Here is a 26,436-nt window from a genome sequence, read left to right as displayed (position 1 = left end):
AGAGTCAGGCCTTCAGAAACATTAGACTGTCTTAAAATGATGAGATGTTTAAAGAAGATCTATTTTGGGGTTCCTTTTCTTTGCTCTTTGGCTTGCATCTTAGGTTGCACTTGGGTCACATTTTCAAATTTTCCTCCACAACCAGGAGGACTAGAAACTTATCATAATTATAATTAATAATAAACTAAGGTTCTCATAAAACCATAAAATTCCAGGGCCTGGGACTTTTAAGAGAAACACCAAAAGTCATAATATTCATGACAAATATACAAGAATTGGGAATACAGGTAGTATTCAAGGAATATGTCTGATTCTCCCTCTTACTACCCCATATCCCCCAAGAACTAACTTGGTGATGCTCTGTTGCTTGACATTTTATCTCATGATACCAGTGACTGGCTAAGAATTTGGGGCTAAACTTTGTGCTTGGGAATGTGTGTATCTGTGTGCATGCATGTGAATTCAAGAGCAGACACTGGCCAATTGATTACCTATAATTACACCTTTTCCACTATATCTTCACATTTTAATACTATTAGCAATGGTACAGGGAGGAAATGAAATTCAAGACCGATTAACAAATGTAGGTAGGATTGATTCTACAAACACTTGCAAGGCAGAACTATGTGCATCCAGGAGACAAATACCCAGATATAGGAGGGCAGAGTAAATGGCAATCTGCTGCAGCTACTGTGACCTGATGCTGCGGAAGTGGCTGTGGAGAAGCTCCATATTCTTGGGGCAAGAGAGGGCGAGAATTAATCAAATTTTCATCCCTACAAGAATCTCGTGCGCAACACATCTAGAAAAATAAAGTATTTGACCCTTGATATTTAGAGCATCACAGACAATGCATCACAAGCCAATCCCTGTCTGCTAAACACCTCTTACTTAATGGTACTACTACAAAAAGAGAGTTTCCTTTTGTTTCATCGCTTTGCCACTTCAGACAAGATCCAAGATTTATGAATGGTTTATAATGCTTGATGAATGGTTTATTCAAATCTGTAACAGTACTTTGTCGTTTTGTTCATTGTTACGGCATTGTACTTTCAGTGACAATCAAGTTACTTACTGCACACACTAGAATTGCATCAAATATTTTGAGGTGCAGTATGTTGGAAGAGTTTGTTTTGGCCCTCAGGTTCTAATGCCTGGATAATTACCTCTGTATGCAGCCATTCTCCCGTGGGCTTGATCCCCTGCTTCCTTATGACAAAACAGAACATTATTGAAGCTGTGCCACGTGGCAAACATCTTGCAATAATAATGACCTTTGCACAGGCCTCTCTGAGACCGTGTCCTTACGAGTTTATAGAATGTTTTATTCCAGACAATATCATTGTTTTCAGGCAAAGTTTTGTGTCCACAGAGTTGTCAAGTTCCCAGTATTTTCTAATTATCTGTTTTGTGCTCAGGATTCCATGAGTTGAACACCAGCATTCCCATTAAACTGTAGCAGATAACTCAAACCAAATCTCCATGGTAAATCTGCTTTCAAGCACCTGGTGCATTTCCTCTAATGAAGCCTTTTTCTCTCCATGATATGAATCCATTAGACACTGAGAAGCTTGAGTATGTAAAATATTTTGTTTATCTGGATCTCCTCAAAGGTACTGTCTGTCATCATAGATGTCTGTAGTAAATATAGCAACAGTATTGCTGAAAGAGGGGATAATGTAATAGGCAATTAGATTTATGGCAAGCATAAACTGTAAAGCTTCTAATAATCATAATTCCTAACTTCAGTCATAATACCAGTATTAAAGTCTAGTTCTCCCAAGTATTTTGTTTCTAAAAATATCTTAATTGTAATTTGAGTGTTTTGCCTCCATTACAGTACCTCTAGTTTGAAAGCAAAATGAGCCAGTCAAATGGAGACATATATATGGGGGAGTGGCGGGGGGAGAGATGAATTGCTGGCTTTGTGTGTTGTTCAACTAAAGTGGACAAATAGGGAGTCAAAAATAATTGTCAGACCAAGAGGAAGTTTATATGAGACATCAGATCAGTACTGGGCTGGGGGTAGAGCATGTGAGTGCACAGAGAGAGCTAATGTTGAAAATTTTGAAATGTCCCCACTATATTTTAAACATAATTTGAAACCCTCGTAGAAAAGCAGCAATTGACAGCTAAAATGGTATAAAGGGAGGGTGGTAGCAGGACTCTTATTAAAAGTAATTACATTTATAAAATAGGGCTTCTAAAGAGTTTCTTTAAATACATATCTCTCCTTCACTCCAGAGCAGTTCATTGCTGTTTGATTGGTTGATGGCATAGACCCAAAGCTCAGAACTGGTTGGTGATTGGTGGGTATCTCATGTTGGATCTTGACACAGACTTAATTGTTTACCAGGCTGAGTAATTCTATGCTTAGTTTTAAGGTACATGGCATCAACTCTGTCACATGTGATAATTTTTACATCCTTTTGGTACTGCAGCGAAGAAACTGCTGTCACGATTTCATTTCTTTTTGTTCTCCCTGTAAGTGCACCAAAATTCTGTAGGCAGCAGATTGGCCATGCCTACAGACTTTCCAACTCAAACGAATATAAAGCAGTTATTAGTCAGTTAGAGAAGCAGGTTCCCTTTGAGGAACTGCAGACAATTAGTTTTACTGTATGTGGTTGATAGTACTGTCATTTTAATTAAAAAATCAGTAGAATCTGTTTTATAGAATTTTTGAAGTGTTGCCACAAAAACAAGCCCTGCATTGGTATCAAAATTTCCAGGCCCCAAGCATTGCACCGTTATAGGAGACTGAAAAATGTAAATGTGCCATTTATAAGTTGAAACACGCCTTTGCAAAGATACTACATTGGGGTAGAGGCTGGAAGTGTAAGGGATGATTAAATGAGGTCAGGTGAGCATCCCAAAATTTGAATGCTTATCTGAACCTTCTCTTCTCCCTCCCCCCACTCTCTACACAGAGATCCTTTCTCTCTTTCTCTTCCCTGGTCATAAATCTGTCTCCTCTGGCTAGTACATCATCTCCTCCCTACAATTTGTGACAGGCACTGAATCGCTCTCTGCGCCTAACCTCCAGAGTTCAAGTCATTTTTTTCACACTTTCACATCCCTATGACCACCCTGCATGCACCACGAGCAAGCTATGACTTTATTACCTTTGATGTTCCCATCATAGGGCTCAGTCCATCTCAGGTTTCTGTTGTGCCTGCTGTTAGCTTTGTGCCAGAGTAAATTGCTATTTTCTGACAGGAAAGCACCAGAATTAGCAAGAGATTAAACTGGCCAGGGTTAACAGATAGTATATACCTCTAAAGCAAAGACTAGAGATATGCTGGAGCCCACGGTGAGATCATTGAATGTACTAGCTCAGCGGTTCTCAAACTGTGGGTTGGGACCCCAAAGTGGGTCGCAACCCCATTTTAATGGGGTTGCCAGGGCTGGCATTAGACTTGCTGGGGCTCGGGGCTGAAGCCAAAGTCTGAGCCCCACCATCCAGTGCTGAAGCCCTCAAGCTTTGGCAGGGCTTGGCTTTGGCTTCCCCCGTGGCAGTTTGGGCTTAAGTCCCCCTTCCCAGGGTTGTGTACTAATTTTTGTTGTCAGAAGGGGGTCATGATGAAATGATGTTTGAGAAACCCTGTCCAGCTACAGTGGTGGGTGAGATTCTATGGCCTGCAATGTGCAGGAGGTCAGACTAGATGATCATGATGGTCCCTTCTGACCTTAAAGTCCATGAGTCTATGAGCTCAGAGACTGGCTTGCAAGTGCCTGGGGGGAAGGGTTTGTTGGAGTTCTCAGGGAGGGAGAATATATGTGCTGGGTCTCAAGAGGGAATGTTTTTACAGGAGCACAGTAGAGAAGAGTGGTGGTGGTGGGGTGTTCAAGTGAACTGCTCCAAACCTTAAACCAGTTTTGAGGGAAAGGGTTTGGTTTAGACAAAGAGGAAGGTTTAAGATTGAAGAGATTTATATTCCTTGCTCTGCTGCAGAGCTTCCTGTGAGGTTTTGGGCACATCCCTTAATCTCTCTTTGCTTTGATTCCCTCTTCCCTAAAATGGGGGTAATATTTATCTACCACAGAGTTGCTGTGAGGCTTTCTGAGATCTTCAGTTGCAAGGTAATATATAAATACAAATGACTATTTCTGAACCAGGTCACCAATTGTAATCTTCAATTATTCTTGCACAAAATAACTTTACTTTATTAAATGTCACTTACCCTTGATAGAATAAAAATATTAAGGGAAGATGTTCCTAAACATTCAGATAGATCTCTATTGCATTGCTATGTCTTATGCCAGAAGCTCTTTCTTTGAAGGATACTGCAGGATATTGGCTGTGGGATAGACAAGATGACTTTTAATAGATCTTTTGTATGTCTGGTTCAGATGATTTTGATTAATAGATTCAGGACAGATGGGACCATTCTGATCATCTAGTCTGAACCCCTGCATAACATAGGCTATTGAATTTCACCCACCAATTCCTGCCTTCGGCTCAATATTTTGATTGAACTAAAGCATATTTTAAAGAAAGATTTCCAATCCCGATTTAACAATTTCAAGTGATGGAGTATCTACCACATCCCTTGGTAAGCTGTTCCAATGGTTAATTACTCTTATTGTTTGCTTGATTTTTTTTAAAAGCATTGTTTCCTGTCTGAACTCTTTTTAGCTTCAACTTTCAGCTATTGGATCTTGTTATACCTTTGATTGATTAAAGAGCTGTCTGCTAACAGATATATATTTAGATCATTATCAAATCTCACATTAGCCTTCCCTTTGATAAGCTAGAATGAGCTCCTTAAATCTCTCATTGTAAGATATTTTCCAGAACTTGAATCATTCTTACAACTTTCTCTGTGTCCTCTTCAATTTTGAAACATGTGGACCCTAGAACTAGGCACAGTATTCCTGTAGAGGTCTCAACAATGCCATATTTTGAGGTAATATCACCTCTCAACCTTGGCACAGTATTTCCCTGTTTATACATCTGTGATGGGATCCCCGGGGTACAACCTGGAACTGGGGTTCCCTGTACCCCCTTAACTCTCCAGCGCTTTGCTAGTGAAAAGCAGCAAACCCCTCTGGGCAGTGTTATAACTCAGTACAACAGCATGTGGAGCCCTACACCCAGCTACATTGTGTGAATGCTCCCTGAGCCACTCACAAATCACACAGAGAAAGGCACTCACAAATCTCCCAAGCCCCTAGCCTTGCACCCCAGAACTGTACCATCTTGTCCTGGTCAGAAGCCTGGTAAGTTCATTACCCAGTCCACCCCTCCCTCAATGTGGAGAGGACACACCTGAGCCTTTGTAAACTGAGCTGAGATTTCCCAAGCACTTCAACCAGACAACACTGTTTTAGGTAAGATATAAAACAGATTTATTAACTACAGAAAGATAAAGTGATTATAAGTGGTAGGCACAAAAGGTCAGAGATAGTCACCAAAGAAAATAAAAGGTAAGCATGCAGTCTAATTCTTAAACCTTATTAGACTAGGCTGTATTTGGATCAAGCAATTTTTCTTACCTCACTGGATTTTGTAGGTAGGTTACAGTTCTTAATACACAGGCTTCCTCTTTAAGCCTGGGACCAGTCTCCTCAGTTCAAGTCTTTGTCCTCCCAGCATTCATGTTGCTTCCAGCATAGGTGGGGGAGAAAAAAGGCAAAAGCATGATGCCACCGTCCCCTATTTTATATCCTCATTCCATGTGTCTGGGAAACATTGCTGAGTTTTGCTGAGTAACCGGGTTGAGCAATCCCACACTGTGTGGTGCTTTACTTATAGAATTGTAAATCCCTTGTTTACAACTCCCCTGCTGATTAATGATCACTTAACATCCTACTGGGATGGATCACCACCCTTGTTGTCAGTGGGGAACTAGCAATAGAGACTCTCAAATTTGGAAAATATTTCAGTAACAACCATACTGCAAAATTTCATAACTTCATACACACTAATGGATATACGTATTTGGACAGATCAGTGGGTTTCAGTAGATCACAACTTTTCATATGATATCTTACATGGCATGCTTTGTATGAAATATATCATAATTATATGCCGGGGTGAATATGGGGGTTCCAGGGTGCTGCTTTGAGGTACAGAGTGCCACAACATCCAAGAATTGTGTTAGCCCTTTTCACCACAGCACTGCCCTGGGAGCTCATGTTCAGCTAGTTATCTACCATGACCCCATAGACTGACAGACACAGCTTTTCAGGATAAAGTGCACAATACTGTATATATGGACTATATTTTTTTGTTCCTAGGCATACTTATATTTGGTTGTATTAAAACTCAACCATCTTACCAAGTGATCCAGATAAGTGGTACAAAAGATCTGTTCTCCTCATTTATCATCCATTAATCACTGTGTCATCTGCAAACTTTCAGCAATGATTATTTTTTTCTAGTAATATTATTGGATAACATTGGACCCACAACATATCCTTGCAAAACCTCGCTAGCAATATCTCCACTTGATGAATCCCCATTAGCCATTATGTGATAAGATCTATTAGTTAGCCAGTTTAATCAATTTATTATGTGCCATATTGATTTTGCATAGTGCTAATGTTTTAATTAGTACTAAGTCAAACAGCATACAGAAGCCTAAATATATCAACCAATTCTGTAAACTCATCAGATAATTTTGTGTGTCTGATGACCTATTTTCCATGAAACCATGTTGATTGACATTAATTATAATGCCACTATTTATTGATTGAGTCTCCTATCAGTCGTTCCATTATTTTGTCAGGCTAGGTAGCCTATAATTACCCAGGTTATCCCATCTAACCTTTTCAAATGTTATCACAACATTGACTTTTCTCTTGTCCCTTGGATCCTTCTCAGGTTTCCAAGATCACGTGGGTTGCATGTTAATTCTGGACTAATTCTTCAAGGTACTTAGGCCCAGATCCTCAAAGGTATTATTTAGGCACCTAACTCCCATTGATTTCAATGGGAGTTGAGGACCCTTACCCCTTGGCTAGACAGGTCTATGATTGTGTAGTGAGGCTTTCAAAGATTTTTAGTCTCTCTCTATGTATTTAATTTTGCATTTTGTCAGTTAAACTACACATCTCTTACATGGAAATCGTTAGCATATAATTTATTCCATGTGCTCACTGGAGTTAGAACTTTGTAAAGGAAATAATCCCTAATATGAATAAAAATTTCAGCACTACATGCAGTAATAGAAATGCTTTAGATGTTTGTGATACACTGGAAAGGTTAACCTTTAAAAATGTTCTTTTCAGTTTGTATGCCTTCAAATGGCTTCTGAATAAGTTTTCTTCAGCTGATTGCTTCTAAGAATTTTGCTGTGACATCCAAATTACATTTTATATCACATATTTGTAATTTTAAGGTATGAAAGGTATGGCAGGAGAAAAGGCAATTGAACTCTATATGAAATCTATAGCCCTTAAGAGAAAATGAACAAGGAATAACAAATTATTTCATAGTCTGCATTGGTACTTTCAGTAGTTACCTAGCACATGGAAAAGAGCATAAACATTCTGCCATCATTCCATGTGGGGAACACTCTTTGACATCAGTGGGGAGTGTTATGTAAAAATCAGTGACTGAATTTGACTCGGGGCTAAATCCATTCCAGGTGTTAATGATATGAATGGAATTACACCACTGATAAAATTGGCCCATAATAACTAGTTCTCCAGGGTTAAAATCTGCCACCCTTATTTATGCAAAATTCCCTTTGGCCAGGTGTACACTAGAAATTTGTGCTAGAATAGCAATGTTTTGTGCGGTGGAGAGGGAGCTGGTGACATATTTATACAATCAAAAGCCCTAGTATAGACACAGTTATACGGACATTAACGTGCCTCTTGTTGTTGTTGTTTTTTGTATAGCTTATTTTGCTTGCAGAATGAATACAAGCTATATTGGCAAAAGCACTTTTTTGCTGACGTACGCTGCACCTACACTAGGAGGGTTTTGCTAGTGTAGCTATATTGGCAAAACCCTTACATGTAGACAATGCCATCAGTGTCATTCAGTGAGAGTCTTGTTGGGTTATAGACTGCAAGGGATATCCGCTTTCTCCTATGGGGTATTGCCTCCTGATCCTGCCTGCCCGGTCAGTTACTGTTTTCTACACCTGCAGCCTGTATGCAAAGGTTTGAAAATATCCCAGCCTGCCTTAAGAGGGCTACTACTACTCTCATCCTTTCCTTTCAATAATGCAGCCACAGACTCTGTTAGAATGTGCCAGGGGCTCCTGCAGCGGCAAAGAGAACAAAATCCATCTTCGATTGTGTGATTGCTTTCCTTAAGGGCTGATTGGACTCTTTGCATCCATGATTATTAATTACTGTCAGGCCAACGTTTTCAATGATTAATTGACCTCGTCTACTTAAAACAATAAAGGCCATTTAATAAGCACAACACAAATGAAAAGGAGTACTCTTGTCTATATTTCTGAATGATCCTCAGCGATATGACCTACCTAAACCTAGTGGGAAAGCACTGAAGCGCACTAGCAATTTTGGCAGCTATAAAACCAAACAGCTTGTGTTCCTTGTTGCTGAGCACGCTGTATAGGCCAATTAATTACTTACTTTAAAGAGGTCCCCCCCTTCAGTCACGGCAGGATCCTTGCTTTTGCTCCTAATTAAACCCTGATTCTCCCTGAATCTTCTACGTAAAGGGCCAGATTCTCTCATGTTGGTGCAGGGAGGTATACGTGTCACTTCTCTGTGACAGCCGGGTTTCCTGCACTGGGGGAAGGAGGGTGGGACTCAGCCCAAGAGACAGGTTGCTGCCATATCCCTTCCTCTAAATTTCTACCAAGGGATTTGGGTCAGATTTACTTTAAGGTCTGGGGAAGATGCACTGAATTGGTGCATCCTCCAACCCTGCTCTCCAGCCCCAAATCCTTGACTGTGCCAGTGACTTTTTAGACATGGTTGGCCTCCTTTCCCCTGTGTGAGGGAGGCTGTGACTATGTTCCAATACCACAACCTTCTTCTCTTGTGTCCACCTGCCTTCTCTCTCCATTCCTCCTCCAAAGGAGGAGTCAACTGTTCAAGCATTGTTTTACTAGCTAAAGGGATGTTTGTGTGTTTCCTGTGGTGTATGACCTCCCTCACTACTGCCACAGGTTCATGTCCTACATGCCTGACACATGTACAGCACTTATTTTTCATTGGACCCTCTTTCTGACTCTCTGCTCTCTTTTTTCACAGCCCATCTATTTATTTTTAACACTTTCTCCTCAGTATCCCTTTGTTTTTTCTTTACACCTGACTTTTCTACTTCCTGATTTTTACAGCCTCTCTGAACTGGAAAGTAAATTCAATAATGCTCAAGTCTAGCTTCAAAACCCATGATACTTGAGGAAGGTTGAAATTGGAAAAGATAGTGTCAAGGCTGTATCCCCACTTTGAACTTTAGGGTACAAGTGTGGGGGCCTGCATGAAGACTTCTAAGCTTAACTACCAGCTTAGATCTGGTCCGCTGCCACCATTCCCACAAGCTAATTCCCTTCCCTGGGAAGCTTTGAGAAACCTTTCACCAATTCCCTGGTGAATACAGATCCAAACCCCTTGGATCTTAAAACAAGGAGAAATTAACCATCCCCTCCTTCCTCCCACCAACTCCTGGTGAATACAGATCCAAACCCCCTTGGATCTTAAAACAAGGAGAAATTGACCCTTCCCCCCTCCTTCCTTTCACCAACTCCTGGTGAATACAGATCCAACTCCTTTGGATCTAAAAACAAGGAAAAATCAATCAGGTTCTTAAAAAGAAGGCTTTTAATTAAAGAAAAAGGTAAAAATCATCTCTGTAAAATCAGTATGGAAAATAACTTTACAGGGTAATCAAACTTAAAGAGCTCAGAGGACCCCCCTCTAGTCTTAGGTTCAAAGTACAGCAAACAAAAATAAACACTCTAGTAAAAGGTACATTTACAAGTTGAGAAAACAAAGTAAAACTAAGACGCCTTGCCTGGCTATTTACTTACAAGTTTGAAATAGGAGAGACTTGTTTAGAAAGATGTGGAGAACCTGGATTGATGTCTGGTCCCTCTCAGTCCCAAGAGCGAACAACCCCTAAACAAAGAGCACAAACAAACGCCTTTCCCCCCCCCCCAAGATTTGAAAGTATCTTGTCCCCTTATTGGTCCTTTGGGTCAGGTGTCAGCCAGGTTACCTGAGCTTCTTAACCCTTTACAGGTAAAAGGATTTTGGAGTCTCTGGCCAGGAGGGGTTTTATAGTACTGTACACAGGAGAGCTGTTACCCTTCCCTTTATAGTTATGACACGCCCCCCAAATCACAGATAGTGTTGGACATCCGGTTCCACACTGGCTGTGATTTCTTCCTGGAGCTCTAGGAGAAAACAGAGTTAATAAGACACATGTACCTTTAGACATACTACTGATTATAAAAAACTAACAATATGTTCCATTCCAAGAACAATTTTTAACCAGTTGACTCTGGGAAACTTTCCCGGGAGAATGCATCAGCCACTTCGTTAGAAGCTCCTGAAATGTGTTGTATTTCAAAATCAAAATCTTGGAGAGCTAAACTCCACCGAAGAAGTTTTTTGTTATTCCCCTTGGCGGTATGAAGCCACTTCAGCGCAGCATGGTCTGTTTGTAGTTGGAAATGCCGTCCCCAAACATATGGGCGTAGCTTTTCCAGCGCGTACACAATGGCGTAGCATTCCTTTTCGCTGATTGACCAGTGGCTTTCCCTCTCAGACAGTTTCTTGCTGAGAAACACGACAGGATGGAATTCTTGATCCGGTCCTTCCTGCATTAAAACTGCTCCCACGCCCCGCTCGGATGCATCTGTGGTTACTAGGAATGGTTTGTCAAAGTCTGGGGCCCTTAGCACAGGGTCAGACATGAGTGTCGCCTTAAGCTGGTTAAAGGCCTGTTGACACTCATCAGTCCACTGAACTGCATTTGGCTGTTTCTTTCTGGTTAGGTCTGTCAGTGGGGCGGCGATTTGGCTGTAGTGTGGTACAAAACGCCTATAATATCCGGCCAAGCCTAAGAAGGATTGGACCTGTTTCTTTGACTTTGGAACCGGCCACTTTTGAATAGCATCCACTTTGGCCTGTAGGGGATTTATAGTTCCTTGACCCACCTGGTGCCCCAGGTACGTCACTCTGTTTTGGCCTATTTGATACTTTTTAGCCTTAACAGTTAGTCCTGCCTGCCAGATGCGCTCGAAGACTTTTTCCAGGTGCTCCAGGTGTTCTGTCCATGAATCAGAAAAAATGGCCACATCATCGAGGTAGGCAACTGCAGATTCTCCCAATCCCGCTAGGAGACCATCTACAAGTCTTTGGAAGGTGGCGGGTGCATTTCGCAACCCGAAAGGGAGTACATTCAATTCATACACCCCTGCCTGGGTGACGAAGGCTGACCTTTCCTTAGCGGGTTCATCTAGTGGTACTTGCCAGTACCCTTTGGTTAAGTCTAAAGTAGAGATGAATTGGGCATGTCCCAATTTCTCCAATAGCTCATCTGTGCGTGGCATTGGATAGTTGTCAGGACGAGTTACAGCATTTGGCTTACGGTAGTCCACGCAAAAGCGAATTTCCCCATCTGGTTTGGGAACTAGAACCACTGGAGATGCCCATGCACTATTAGAGGGGCGGATTATACCCATCTGTAGCATGTCCTGGATCTCCCTTTGTATAGCAGTTTGGGCATGAGGTGACTCCCGGTAGGGTGGGGTTCTAATTGGGTGAGCATTACCTGTGTCAATGGAGTGGTATGCCCGTTCGGTCTGTCCTGGAGTGGCTGAGAAAATTGGTGCAAAGCTTGTGCACAGCTCCTTGATCTGCTGTCGCTGCAGACTTCCAAGGGTCGTGGAGAGGTTCACCTCTTCCACGCCACCATCCTTTTTTCCTTCGTAGTAGACACCTTCAGGCCACTCCGCGTCATCTGTTTCCTGGGCTGTAAACTGGCAAACGTTTAATTCTCGGGAATAAAAGGGCTTAAGAGAATTAACATGGTATACCTTAGGCTTTATGTTGGAGGTGGAGGAGGCTATGAGATAGTTAACAGCTCCTAGGCGCTCCTGGACCGTGAATGGTCCTTCCCACGACGCTTCCATTTTATGGGCCTGGAGCGCCTTTAAGACCATGACTTGGTCTCCTACTTTGAAGGACCGTTCTCTGGAATGTTTATCATACCAGGCCTTTTGCTCTTCCTGAGCATCCTTTAGGTTTTCTTTAGCAAGGGCTAAAGAGTGTCGGAGGGTGCTTTGTAGGTTGCTTACAAAGTCCAGAGGGTCCTGTGGCACCTTTAAGACTAACAGAAGTATTGGGAGCATAAGCTTTCGTGGGTAAGAACCTCACTTCTTCAGATGCAAGTGAAGAATCTTCTTCTTGCATCTGAAGAAGTGAGGTTCTTACCCACGAAAGCTTATGCTCCCAATACTTCTGTTAGTCTTAAAGGTGCCACAGGACCCTCTGTTGCTTTTTACAGATTCAGACTAACACGGCTACCCCTCTGATACTTTACAAAGTCTAGAATGTTAGTTCCTGGAGAAGGCGTAAACCCCTCCCATTGCTGCTTCACCAACTGTAACGGCCCCTTAACCTCGCGGCCATACACAAGTTCAAATGGTGAAAACCCTAAACTGGGATGTGGTACAGCCCTGTAGGCAAAAAGCAACTGCTGCAACACTAGGTCCCAATCATTGGAGTGTTCATTTACGAATTTACGTATCATGGCCCCCAAAGTTCCATTAAACCTCTCCACCAGGCCATTGGTTTGATGGTGGTAAGGGGTGGCAACCAAGTGATTCACCCCATGAGTTTCCCACAGGTTTTTCATGATCCCTGACAGGAAATTAGCTCCCGAATCTGTAAGGATGTCGGAGGGCCAACCTACCCTGGCAAAAATGTCTGCTAATGCCTGGCACACACGTTTAGCCCTGGTGTTGCTTAAGGGTACTGCTTCTGGCCATCGGGTAGCAAAATCCATGAAAGTCAGTACGTACTGCTTTCCTCTGGGTGTCTTCTTTGGGAAAGGACCCAGAATATCCACAGCTACTCGCTGAAATGGAACCTCAATTATGGGTAGTGGCTGGAGAGCGGCTTTAACCTGGTCTTGGGGCTTTCCCACTCGTTGGCACACCTCACAAGACCGGACATAATTAGCAACGTCCTTGCCCATTCCCTCCCAGTGGAAGGACTTCCCCAACCGGTCTTTGGTTCTGTTCACCCCAGAATGGCCACTGGGATGATCATGGGCTAAGCTCAAGAGCTTTACCCGATACTTAGTGGGAACTACCAACTGTCTTTGAGGATGCCAGTCTTCCTGGCGCCCACCAGAAAGAGTCTCCTTGTATAAAAGTCCTTGTTCTACAACAAACCGGGATCGGTTAGAAGAGCTGAGAGGCGGTGGGGTGCTCCGCGCCGCCGCCCAAGCTTTCTGAAGGCTGTCATCTGCTTCCTGCTCGGCCTGGAACTGTTCCCTTGATGCTGGAGACATCAGTTCCTCCTTGGACTGTGGACTGGGGCTTGGTCCCTCTGGAAGCGATGCAGGTGCTGGGGCTGTTTCTATTAACTGTGAACCGCTGTCCGCTGGTGCACAATGTGGTATCTCAGGCTCTGGCTGAGCCTCTTGGGTAGGGTTATCTGCTGCTTCTGCCAGTTCAGGCTCGCTGGTGCCCTGTGGCATTGGAGTTGTAGACGGGTTTGCAAGCGCTGGACTCAGTGCTGGCAATGGTTCTGGTGCTGGTTGCGTTGCCAGTTCCGGTTCTGGGACTGGCTTTGGCTGGGTCTCTGGGATTGGATCCACTACGGCTGTTGCAGCCGTTGGCAGGGGATCCGGTTCCACCACCTTTGTTTGGATCTCTGGTAACACAGACGGGGCCCTGGTGGACGGCTCAGGAACAGGGATGGGGCTGAAAGCTTGCTTAGCCTGGCTGCGGGTGACTATTCCCACCCTCTTGGCTAGCTTCATATGGTTGGCCAAGTCTTCCCCCAGCAGCATGGGAATGGGATAATTGTCATAGACTGCAAAAGTCCACATTCCTGACCAGCCCTTGTACTGGACATGCAACTTGGCTGTAGGCAAGGTTACAGACTGTGACACGAAGGGTTGAATTGTCACTGGAGCCTCCGGGTTGATGAGTTTGGGGTCCACTAGGGATTGGTGGATAGTTGACACTTGTGCCCCAGTGTCCCTCCAAGCGATAACCTTCTTTCCGCCCACTCTCAAGGTTTCCCTTCGCTCTGAGGGTATGAGAGAGGCATCTGGGTCTGGGGATCTTTGGTGTGATTGTGGTGTAATGAACTGTAATCGGTTGGGGTTCTTGGGGCAGTGAGCCTTTATATGTCCCTGTTCATTACATTTAAAACATCGCCCTGCTAAGGTATCACCGGGGCGATGTTGGTTGGTGGAGACTGGTGTGGTGGGGTGAGAAGGCGTCTGGGGTTTCCCTTGGGATGTGGGTGGGGCCCTGGGTTGTCCCCGGTGGTAAGGTTTTGTTTCGGCTTGCCCCTTCTGATATTCGCTCCAACTGCTTCTAGCTTTTTTCTTTTCTGCCACCTCCACCCATTTGGCTCCAATCTCCCCCGCCTCGGTTACAGTGTTGGGCTTCCTATCTAGGATGTACCTTTCTATTTCCTCAGGAACACCCTCTAAAAACTGCTCCATTTTTACTAGGGAAACCAGATCTTCCAGAGATTTAACATTTGCTCCTGATACCCAGGCATCACAATTTTTGTCAATGTGGTAGGCATGCCGGGTAAATGACACATCTGGTTTCCACCTTAGGGCTCTGAACCGCCGATGGGCATGCTCGGGTGTTAGCCCCATTCTGAGTCTGGCCTTGTTTTTAAAAAGTTCATAACTGTTCATGTGTTCCTTAGGCATTTCAGCCGCCACCTCTGCTAAGGGTCCACTGAGCTGCGGCCTCAGCTCTACCATGTACTGGTCTGCAGCGATGCTGTATCCAAGGCAGGCCCTTTCAAAATTTTCTAAGAAGGCCTCAGTATCATCGCCTGCCTTGTAGGTGGAGAATTTTCTGGGATGGGACGTGGTACCTGGAGAGGGGTTGTTAGGACTGGCTGTTGTATCCGGCCTAGCCCTTGCTACTTCCAGTTCATGCTTCCTCTCTTTTTCTCTCTCCTCCGCCTTGATTTTTTTTAATTGAAGCAGTCTCTGATGTTTTTTTTCATTTTCTTCTGCTTCTAGTCTGGCCAGTTCTAGTTTGTTAGCTGCTTCACTGGTAGTCATTTTCCTGCTTTCCTGTGCTGGGTCACACCCCTCTGCAGTTGACTGAAACTGGGATGCACTCAGCTCTGGCTGCTGCTGAGTTAACAGAGACTTTCTAACTAGCTATTTCTGAGGAGGTAGAAAGAAAAAAAAAAATTCAGCTTGTAAATTCCTTTTACCAGTTGTTTGCTCAATGATTGAACCCTTCTCTTAACAAAGGCTCTTGTTAAAAAAAACTTAACACCTCTGCCTTCAGGCAAGGAGAGATAAGATATGCATCTACCTTCAGCTCTGCTTTCCAAGCAACTACAAGGGGGAAAAAAATCTTACTGGCTTTTGGGTTTAAAATGATCTCCACCGCTCTGCCACCATGTCAAGGCTGTATCCCCACTTTGAACTTTAGGGTACAAGTGTGGGGGCCTGCATGAAGACTTCTAAGCTTAACTACCAGCTTAGATCTGGTCCGCTGCCACCATTCCCACAAGCTAATTCCCTTCCCTGGGAAGCTTTGAGAAACCTTTCACCAATTCCCTGGTGAATACAGATCCAAACCCCTTGGATCTTAAGACAAGGAGAAATTAACCATCCCCTCCTTTCTCCCACCAACTCCTGGTGAATACAGATCCAACTCCCTTGGATCTAAAAACAAGGAAAAATCAATCAGGTTCTTAAAAAGAAGGCTTTTAATTAAAGAAAAAGGTAAAAATCATCTCTGTAAAATCAGTATGGAAAATAACTTTACAGGGTAATCAAACTTAAAGAGCTCAGAGGACCCCCCTCTAGTCTTAGGTTCAAAGTACAGCAAACAAAGATAAACACTCTAGTAAAAGGTACATTTACAAGTTGAGAAAACAAAGTAAAACTAAGACGCCTTGCCTGGCTATTTACTTACAAGTTTGAAATAGGAGAGACTTGTTTAGAAAGATGTGGAGAACCTGGATTGATGTCTGGTCCCTCTCAGTCCCAAGAGCGAACAACCCCTAAACAAAGAGCACAAACAAAAGCCTTTCCCCCCCCCAAGATTTGAAAGTATCTTGTCCCCTTATTGGTCCTTTAGGTCAGGTGTCAGCCAGGTTACCTGAGCTTCTTAACCCTTTACAGGTAAAAGGATTTTGGAGTCTCTGGCCAGGAGGGGTTTTATAGTACTGTACACAGGAGAGCTGTCCCTTTATAGTTATGACAGCTAGTTCCCTTATTCCTGGTTCAAATATTGTACCTCCTTCTTGTGGTAATGTCACTCCCATTAAAGTGTTGGAGTTCTTGATTACTGTAGCATGTACCTGCCTCAGCTGTTTGGTTCAGCCTGTGTGTTACCACTTTTCTTCCGTGTGTATAAAATAAAATGTAGTTATCTCCAAAACGTACAGCTAAAAATGAAAAGCTTCTGCAGTATTTTATTATTTCTAAGTACTATACTGTCCTCTCTATTTACTTGTGTAAGTTGACCCCTCCCTTACAATATAAAAGAGTAAATAAATTGAGTGACCTATATATAAGCTGACTTACATTTTTCCACCAGTGCTCTGTCAGAATGGGTGAATTACTATTGTTTGTTTGTTTGTGTTATCAGAGCACCTAGGAACTCCAGTCACAGACGAAGACCCTATCCTGCTAGATGCTGTACATACATAGAACAAAAAGTCCCTATCATCTTTTACAAATATGATTTAGAGATCAGCCCAAACAAATTGAATTCAAACTTCATAGCTGTGGCCTGCCTCTATCAAAGGTCTAAAATGGGAACCCAAATCTGAGCTCTTCTAAACTTTGGTTGTGAAATCCTGATTATATTAAAGTGAAAATTTTACTATTGTCTTAAATGGGACCAGAATTTCACCTTGGGTCAATTATGACCCAAAGAACACACCTAAATATGTCTGACTATCCTTCTTTGAAGAAGAAAATTCTGATGTATACAATTCTCAATCTACCACAGTCGCATTGATTTGAACTTAGTTTTTTTTTTTTTTTTTTTTTTTTTTTGAAAAAAGAGCCTGTTGGGATAACTGAGAACAAGGTCTAGCTTAATAAAGGCCAGTCCAAGATTTCAGTGGCTTCAGTGGGAGACACACTAGAATTTAGTCTTGACTACAATGTCTGAGAAGAAATCCCAATATCCCTTTTCCCCCCTCCTCCTCTTCAGAAGATCCACAAACGTTTGTAGATCACTGAAATCAACTGCTGAATTACATGATCTTATTTAATACTCTAACCGGAATTGTAATTGGCATCATTTAATATCTGACAGTGAAAATAACCTGGAGACAATAACACAGGAAGAAAGAGCCCTTATAAAGTATTGTACAGCAGCAATTTTTTTAGCTCAACATAAACTTTTGGGGCAATTGTAATGCACTGTAGATGACATGGCATGTCAATAAAATTGACTTAAACATGTTGACTCAAACCCACAATTAGACCAGAATTGGCATCACTAATATATGTAAACAATAGGATGGAAACCTAATTTTGCAAAACAATAATGTTTTATAATAGTTTACAAATGAAGCTTTTAAAGTCTTATAATTGGCCTATTAATGTACTCTATCTAATGTCTAAAGCAAGCCAACTTGATCCTTTCCTAAGCAACAGAAATAAAGTTCTGACCATTTTAAATCAAGAGGTTCATAGGAATACATCCTTAGCTGAAGTAGGGATTTGAAAAGAACTCCCTGTGTATCTCTCCCAGGCTTCCCCAGTAAGTTTGGACAGGAGAGGGGAGGGAAACATGCAGGCCAATGCCAGAGGAAGCAAGCTGACCTAAGGAGAAAGGCTATCTGTTTGGGAAGAGAGATCCTGGATCCTACAGATAACCCCGGCTCTAGCCCAAAGAATGCTCTAGAGTGGTGAAGAAACCGAGGCAGAAAAATGAATGTAGAGTTTATTATTTTTGTACAGAGCTGTATATTTCTGGTATGATTAACACATTATTGCTCTTTATTTAGAATTCTCTACCAAGTGTTTGTGCATTATATGTTACACCTACCATGTGGCTCTTTGAAGAGGGAGGCTAGAAGGCTCACACCTTTGGGTAGGGTTCTGGGAGAAGGAGTGTGTAAGCTATGGGGGTAACCTGAGGGTTAGTGCTGGTCTTGGGTCCTAAGGCAGGTGGCTTTCAGTGCTCCATTTCTGTGGAGTGGCAGTGCCTAGGATCTGTGCCAGAGAGGACAACGGAGCAAACAGTACTGTCTCTTGTTGAGATCCAGGGGATCTTAAAGTACACGTGGGATCCAGTGGCTGGGTCCCCTCACAGCCGTCTGGTGGGCTGCTAGCAGTGACAGCTTGACCTGAGCTGTGACAGAGGATTCACTGAATTAAACACAAAATTAATACTCCAACCAGTTGGGTCTTATTAGTTTTCAGCTAGATTTTCAGTTTTCAATGAGCAGCAAAAATGAATGTTTGGAAAACTCATAACTGCATTGTGGAATGTGTGGGGAGGCTGGAGATGTTAGCAGCTGGAAAGGTTCTACCTGGAGCTCTTGGCACATGGGAGGTGTTGAGAGGGGATTAGGGTCATGATAAGTAGTTTAGCTGGATGTTTCTTTTAAAATAATTAGCAGCGAAATGGCTAAGAACGTTGACGTTTATAGTATTTTTAGAGCTGGCAGCTAGCGGGTCTTTGCTCCAAAGACAATCACAGACCTGGTTAAAGCAGGTGGGCATCGTAAGCACCCTACTTTCAGGTTCCATGGAAGAAACAATTAAGCCCTGTATCCAGAACTGAGCTGAACTGTTTTGTCTGAGGGATTCTTTGATTGCAAATGCAAATGCTGGGGCTTGGAGTTTGGTTTTGGTCAGCTGTGTGTCTTTGGATTTGTCTACACTGAAAATGCTACAGTGGCACAGCTGCAGCGCTTCAGTGCAGACACTACCTATACTGATGGGAGAGGTTCTCCCATTGGTGTAGGGAATCTACCTCCCCAAGAGGCAGCAGCTGGGTTGATGGAAGAATTCTACACTGGGGTGGGTGGAGGTTAGGTCGGCATAGCTACGTGTGGATTTTTCACACCCCTGAAAGACACAGCAATGGTGATATAAGTTGCTAGAGAAGCTGTTGTGAGCGTGACCCTGAGAGGAAGCAGAGAGACGGTGCTTCTTGGGCATAGAGCTCACTGGAGATTTCTCAGCAAGGCAACTCCTGCTGCTGTTTGTTTCTGCTGTGTTTCTGGAAACAGGATGTTGTGTACATTCTTTGTAAATAAACAGGATTGCCCCAAAAGTTATGTCATCCGTTTCTCCTGCAAACTGAAACACCTCTGCAAGGCCTTGAAGGTTGGCTAATTGCTCATAGAGTCATAGACTTTAAGGTCAGAAGGGACCATTATGATTGTCTAGTCTGACCTCCTGCAGGCCAAAGGAACAATTCCATTGTTAGGTTTCAAAGTTCACATGCCATTCGGATAAAGGGGAATTTCACACCTCTGTTGTTTGACTTTATACAGATTCCAGCAGGTATCTCTGAATCTGTTTCCACTCAATTCTCATTTGAAAGACTTTCTTTAAAAATATAAAGGCTAGGCAATTTATTTTAAAAAATTAAGTCTTAAAATTTGATGCACAATTCTGTGGCAAATTCCATGGCTGTGGAGGACACCAGGCCCTGGTTCTAGCTATACAGTATTGTACCTGTTTGTTCCCTATCATTTAGGGAAGCTGGGAAACTAGAATGCTTCTGGAACATGAAAATCAGTTCTTCTGATTTTTATTGTGGTCATCGTCAGTGTTGACCACACCAGCAGGAGTGTGACATGGATAAATGCCAGCCTTGATAGTGTGGGAGTTATGCTTATGCTTGGAACCAAACACTTTCTCAGGTTCCACACTTGATGAAATAGTTCTATGTTCCAGATATTTGGCGGTGATCGTGCTCCCAGGCGACATGCTTGTCACGTACTTTTGTCACACAGAATCCTCAGAGTAGCATTCAGTAAAATTGAGAGTGGGGTGTGAGTCAGCTTTACATTTAAGCTTTTCATATAGCCTAGGAAAATGGGAATTGCCTACTGGAAAAGACCAGTCATCCCTCTGCTCTGATATACTGTAGGGGCCAATGCCTGGTGTGAAACCCAACTGTTAACCCTCAAATTCAGCTGAATGTGTTGTGGGGTGTGGTTTGTTTCCTGAGCCCAGCTAGGGTACTGACTTTTTTTGCAGATGGGTATAACTTTCTTCTTCTGGGTGGCTGTAGTTCCCCACACTTTTCCCATATAACAATAATACTAGTACTTTGCACTGATGCTGCATTTTCCATTGAAGGATGTCAAACTGTAATGAGATAATGCCACCTCTCTGGATTTCTGCATCTTATCATAAGCTAACTAGGTATTGGTCTGCATGGTGAACCTCCCATGTGAGAAGAACTATGATTACATTGAAATTAGATGGTGCTTCAATTTTACAATTTAAATTGCCCCCCTCCCCCTCCCCACACACACACTTGGCTTGGCAAAAATCCTATATGCTCACCACCAAGGCAGTAGTAGCAGAGGAGAAAATGTTGAGAAATAGCATTAATTTCTGCTAAACAGGCTGTAAAAAGGGAAACGGTTTTAGCAGAAGGGAAATGGAAAAGCTCATCCAGAGAGCATGAAATACTTGTGTTAGTAGGGAATCACGTCATTGAGAAGGAGGGCAGATAATTGATTAGCCTGGAGCCTCTGAAGGACTCCACTGGAAGCAACTAACGAGAAAAATGAGAACTCAAGTAGAAAGAAGAGTGCTTTCAAGACATGCTTAAAGTCCAGCTGCCACCCCATGGAATACTTTGAAACGAGATTCTGCCTAATGACAGTTCCAGTTATGCATTGTACGTTTTCTGCATTTCTGTTTCCTGGTTTTTATTTTTACAGACAACCAGGATCTTTGCTTTTAAGAACTTAAATTCTTATCCAGTCCTCTAGTCACAATTCTTTGTGACATCAGAGTTAGTGGTTTTGGAGTAGATAATATTATAAACTGGGGATTACAGCACCTGTATCAACATGGGAACATAGGCATTGCCAAGTGGATCAGACCTGTGGTGTATGTAGTCCAGTATCCTGTCTCTGACAGCAGTCAGCACCAGCTGCTTCAGAGAGAGGGAGGTGCAAGAAACCCCCCAGATGTAGACAATAAAAGCCATAAAAGCTGCCTCCTAACAGCTTGGCTTAAACCCTGAAGTAAGAGGTTCCCTTCCCAGCATGGTGGGCTCCCTGGAGCTGCAGACATTGGGAACTGGAGCTGTGTGTTTGGGAGCTGGCATTTCCAGCTCCCTGTGAGCCTACCAGGTGAGCTGCTGAGGAGTGAGGCAGGCTAGCTGGTAGGAAACCAGTTTGGTTTCCATCAGAATTTTATCAACATTGATCCATCTCCATGAAATATTTAAATTTCACCAATGGCAGGGTGACTAATGGGAATGAGGGTATAGAAGTAGAAATTTACCACATCCGAGGTGGAAGCCAAACTCAAACATCTTAATGGGATTAAATGGGGGGAGCGGGGGCAGTGGATGATCTCCAGCCTTGGAAATTAAAGGAACCAGCATATGAAATTGCAAACCCAATAGCAAGGATTTTTAATGAATCCATGAACTTGGGGGGGTCATATCTTCTGACTGGAGAACTGCAAATATAGTACCTATAATTAAGAAAGGGAGGTGAGGGGTGGAAGTTATCCTGTTAGTTTGACCGCAATTGTATGTAAGGTCTTGGAACAAATTTTGAAAGAGAGAGTAGTTCAGGACATAGAGGTAAATGGTAATTGGGATAAAATACAACATAATTTTGCAAAAGACCAACCTGACCTTTCTTTGGGAAGATAAATGGTTTCTATACAATGGAAATGCAGTAAATCTAATCTACCTGGACTTCAGTAAGGCATTTGATACAGTATACATGGGAAATTATTAGTTAAATTGGAGAAGATGAGTATTAATACAAGAACTGAATGGAACTGGTTAAAGGGGAGACTACAATAGGTCATACTGAAAGATAAACTATCAGGCTGGAGGAAAGTTACTAGTGGAGTTCCTCAAGAATCAGTTTTGGGATCAATCTTATACAACATTTTCATAAATAACCTTGGTACAAAAAGTGGGAATATGCTGATAAAGTTTGCAGATGATACAAAGTTGGGAAGTATTGCCAATATGGAGGAGGACTGGAATATCATACAGGAAGATTTGGACAACCTTGAAAACTGGAGTAATAGAAATGGGATGAAATTTAATAGTACAAAGCGGAAGGTCTTGTACTTGGGCACTAACAATAATATTTTTTACTATGAGATGGGGACTTATCAGTTGGAAGTGGCAGAGGAAGAGAAAGACCTAGGTGTATTGGTTCATCACAGGATGAATATGAGCTGTCAATGTGATGCAGCCATTAAAAATGCTAATGCAATCCTAGTATGCACTCAGGTGAGGTATTTCTGGTAGACAGGAAAGTGTTTTTACCATTATACAAGGCACTGGTGAAACCTCATCTGGAATAATGTGTGCATATCTGGTGTCCCATGTTTAAGAAAGATGAACATGAACTGGAACAGTTGCAGAGAAGAGCTGCTAGGATGATCTGAGGAATGGAAAACCTACATTATGAGAGGAGACTCAAAGAACTTTGTTTAGCCTAATTAAAAGAAGGCTGAGGCAAGATATGATTGCTCTCTATAAACACATTAGAGGGATAAACTCAAGGGAGGGAGAGCAGTTATTTAAGTTAAGCACCCATGTTGACACAAGAACAAATGGATATAAACTGGCCATCAACAAATTTAGGCCTGAAATTAGATGGAGGTTTCTAATCATCAGAGGAAAGAAGTTCTGGAACAGCCTTCCAAGGGGAGCAGTGGGACAAAAAAACCTAACATGTTTCAAGAGTGAGCTTGATAAATCTGTTAGGATTTTTTGTCCCACTGCTCCCCTTGGAAGGCTGTTCCAGAACTATGGAGGGGGTGGTATGGTGAGGTTGCCTACAGTGGCATATGCCCATCCACAACTGCTATTAGCAAATAACTCCAATGGTCAGAAATAGGACGCTAGATGAGGAGGGCTCTGCATTACTACAGAAAATTCTTTCTCTGAGTTACTACAGAGAATTCTGGCTGATAGGTTTTGCTGACTGAGACATTATCTGATTAAAATATGACCATGCAAATAATTGTTGCTATCACTGTTCTATAATTGCAGCAAATCCTATATAAAGTATGACACATGGCCAGAAAGAGTTAAGCGTACTGCAGGCTAAATGACAGGTCAACCTGTAGAGACATGTTAGAAAAGTATGTGAATGGTAATTAGGGCCATTCCATGGTAGATAGGGTAGAACTTTGAAATGCAAACCTGTATTGTTAGAAATTTAGAGGTGATACTAATTGTATGTGTATACTCATATCTTGTTAAATGTTAGCCATGTAAACAGACAGTTCCTGTCTGTCACTATAGATGTTGATTCAAAGATCAAAAGGGAATATTAACATTTAGATGAATCTTGGGTGAAATAATGTCATTGTCTATATGTCTCTTTAAAGTTTATGATAGACTGCCTAATGGATAAATTGCCTTATGTTAATTTGTGTAACTAATTACCGGTGATACTTAGGAAATAGACCTACTTCAAAGTCTTCATGATTGCCTATTGTTCGCCTAAGGACTCCAACCTGTCAAAGAAGGCCTGAAACTATATAAAAGACCCCTGGGTCCTGATCCTTTTTATCTCAGATCTGCTTGATGCTTCATGCAGGGGAATCTTAAGCCAAAAGGCTGAGATCTCCAGTCCTAACCTGGATACACCCTGAATATGAATATTGGACTATAACCTATGAACTAATTCTGAAAGAACTCTTTGTAACTACAAAGCTCACCATCTGTTCTATGAATCTGATCTCAAAAACTTTACTCATGTCTGTATGTATACTGATCTTTTAACTGATCTTAAAAACTCTGCCTTTTTCTTTTTTAATAAATTTTAGTTTAGTTAATAAGAATTGGCTGTAGATTATCATGGTGGTCCTTTCTGGCCTAAAAATCTACGAGTCTATAAATCCCAACAAAGTTCTGTCTGAATTTTTTCCGACCAGCTTTAATTCAAACTTCTGAGATTCTTAGTGCAGCCAACTGAGATTTCTCAGCAATTGGTCCACAACTGTTGAACTGCCCCCAGCATGAATCACTGTAAGCAGGAACCTTGCTGCCTTCAGGGGGAAAAAAACACAGCCCTCACTTATTTACCTTAACTTTCCCATTGTAATGGTCAAATATATCAACTATGAACATCTTTTAGGGTAGCAGAAAGATGTCACCGCTAAACCTTCCCCATCAGCAGTAGCACTCTCACTCACTTCTAGTAACACAACGCATATTTTCTTTAGGTAACAATTCACACAGTATGCGAAGATGCAGACATAACACTGTGGAGGTGTGAACTTCCACTCCAACAAAACAGCAGCAGTGCTGTAAAATTGGGACTTGCCTCTGAAACTTATTGGTTGGGGGAGGGGGGGACAAACAGGAATTGAGCAGAGAGGTGACTAGAAACCTGCACCGACTTTCTATGGAAGATCTCCTAGGAATAAAAAGGAACAGCTAGGGAGGTGGTGGCATAGGGACTGCACATGCTCCAGCAGGCTGAGAGAAGCCTGAGCATGTAGCCCCAGATGTGCGGTGCTGGTACAGAGAATTAGCTTCAGCCCAAAGGGAATGAGGGCTGTGATCTGTGACTGAGGGAGAATGGTGTGGTGTGAGGTTGATGTGAAGTGCCCATGGTGTCCCACATGGTTGAGTGGCATGGAACTGTACATTCTTGTGGCTGCTATAGAGAGCAAGGGGATCAGGACTGACTAAACCCACAGCTGAGGAGCTGACTTGGGGACTAGACATGGGTGGGGGGAGCTGAGACCTAGCATGGAAGTCTGGGTCAAACAGAGACCCAAAATCAGCACTCTGAGCTCGTAATGTAGGAGGCTGGGGTGGTTGGGATTCAGAATCAGTCTGATCCTGACTGAGGTGATTGATACTGATAGAACTGTGTGTGTGGACTGATAATGGTGTTGGTGTGATTCCTGGGTAAATTCCTGCCTCCCCAAATGCAGTCAGCGACGTCTCAACTTCAAGGTGAGGACTGGGAGTCTGGACCCCGCTACTAGCAAGTGGACCCCCCTCTTGACAACACAATGCACATTGGGAATATAATTATTATTTGTATTGTGGTAACACCGTACAGACCCAATTGGGAGCAAAGCCCCATTGTGCCAGATGCTATACAAACATTAGGAAGATGTACCCCAAAGAGTTTGTCTAATTTGAGACAAGATGGGGCAAATCTTGGGAGGAAGGAATACAATGTTCATGGAGGGGTAGTTGGTATATGTTAATTTCACTGGCTTTATCTGCTCCATTCTTTTGTTGTGTTCTACTTTTTAAAATAAAATTGGGTTGGGGAGTACAAAGGGAAGGTGGGAAGGGATGAGTTAGCAGTACAACACTTTCAAAGGCACTGGTTACTCTTCAACTGACAAATGCCATTTCATGCAGAGAAGATGCTGGGGAAAGTAGGGGATCAGACTGCGAAGAAAAGGAGTGGAGTCTGTCTATCTGAAATGTCATCTTAGATTGTAGACTTATTTCATGTACCTAAGTTATGCACAGCTTTATGCACAATAAACAACATGCAGGCTGAGGTGCTGAAAGAAAATGGATAAAAATTGGTGGGAGGACTGTGTAAAGTAGATACAGTATTTTGGAAACAGAGGTGAGCCACAGAAAAAGAGAACGATAGAAAATGAAAGGAAACAAGAAAATGAATATAGCAGTGTCCCGAGTGATATAGCATCTGCCTGATGTGCATTCTAGGGGCTAATATTTACTAAAATACCTGGACTACTCATGTGGGGTTCATATTGCAAAGCATATTTTCACCCTGAGTAATGAGCAGCTGGGTGTTTTGGACTGATATGAGGGATTGCTGCTGATACATAATTCTAATGAAGCTATATGTTTCCATATGGAGAGAGAAGGTATGCACAAGCTGTTGAAGTTACACCTTGGTGCCAAGGGAGCTATTAAGGTTGTTTAGAGTTAAACATCATGTTGCTTAAGTTCTGAGCATGACAAAGGACTAATACAGAGCTTAGAGGCTACACCAGGGGTAGGCAACCTTTCAGAAGTGGTGTGCCGAGTCTTCATTTATTCACTTTAATTTAAGGTTTCGCGTGCCAGTAATACACGTTAACGTTTTTTTAGAAGGTCTCGCTCTATAAGTCTATATTAT

This window comes from Emys orbicularis, chromosome 11, assembly GCF_028017835.1.
Source record: "Emys orbicularis isolate rEmyOrb1 chromosome 11, rEmyOrb1.hap1, whole genome shotgun sequence".
In the NCBI taxonomy this organism is placed as follows: domain Eukaryota; kingdom Metazoa; phylum Chordata; order Testudines; family Emydidae; genus Emys; species Emys orbicularis.
The sequence above is the reverse complement of the archived record's forward strand: the minus strand, read 5'-3'. Positions refer to the sequence as shown.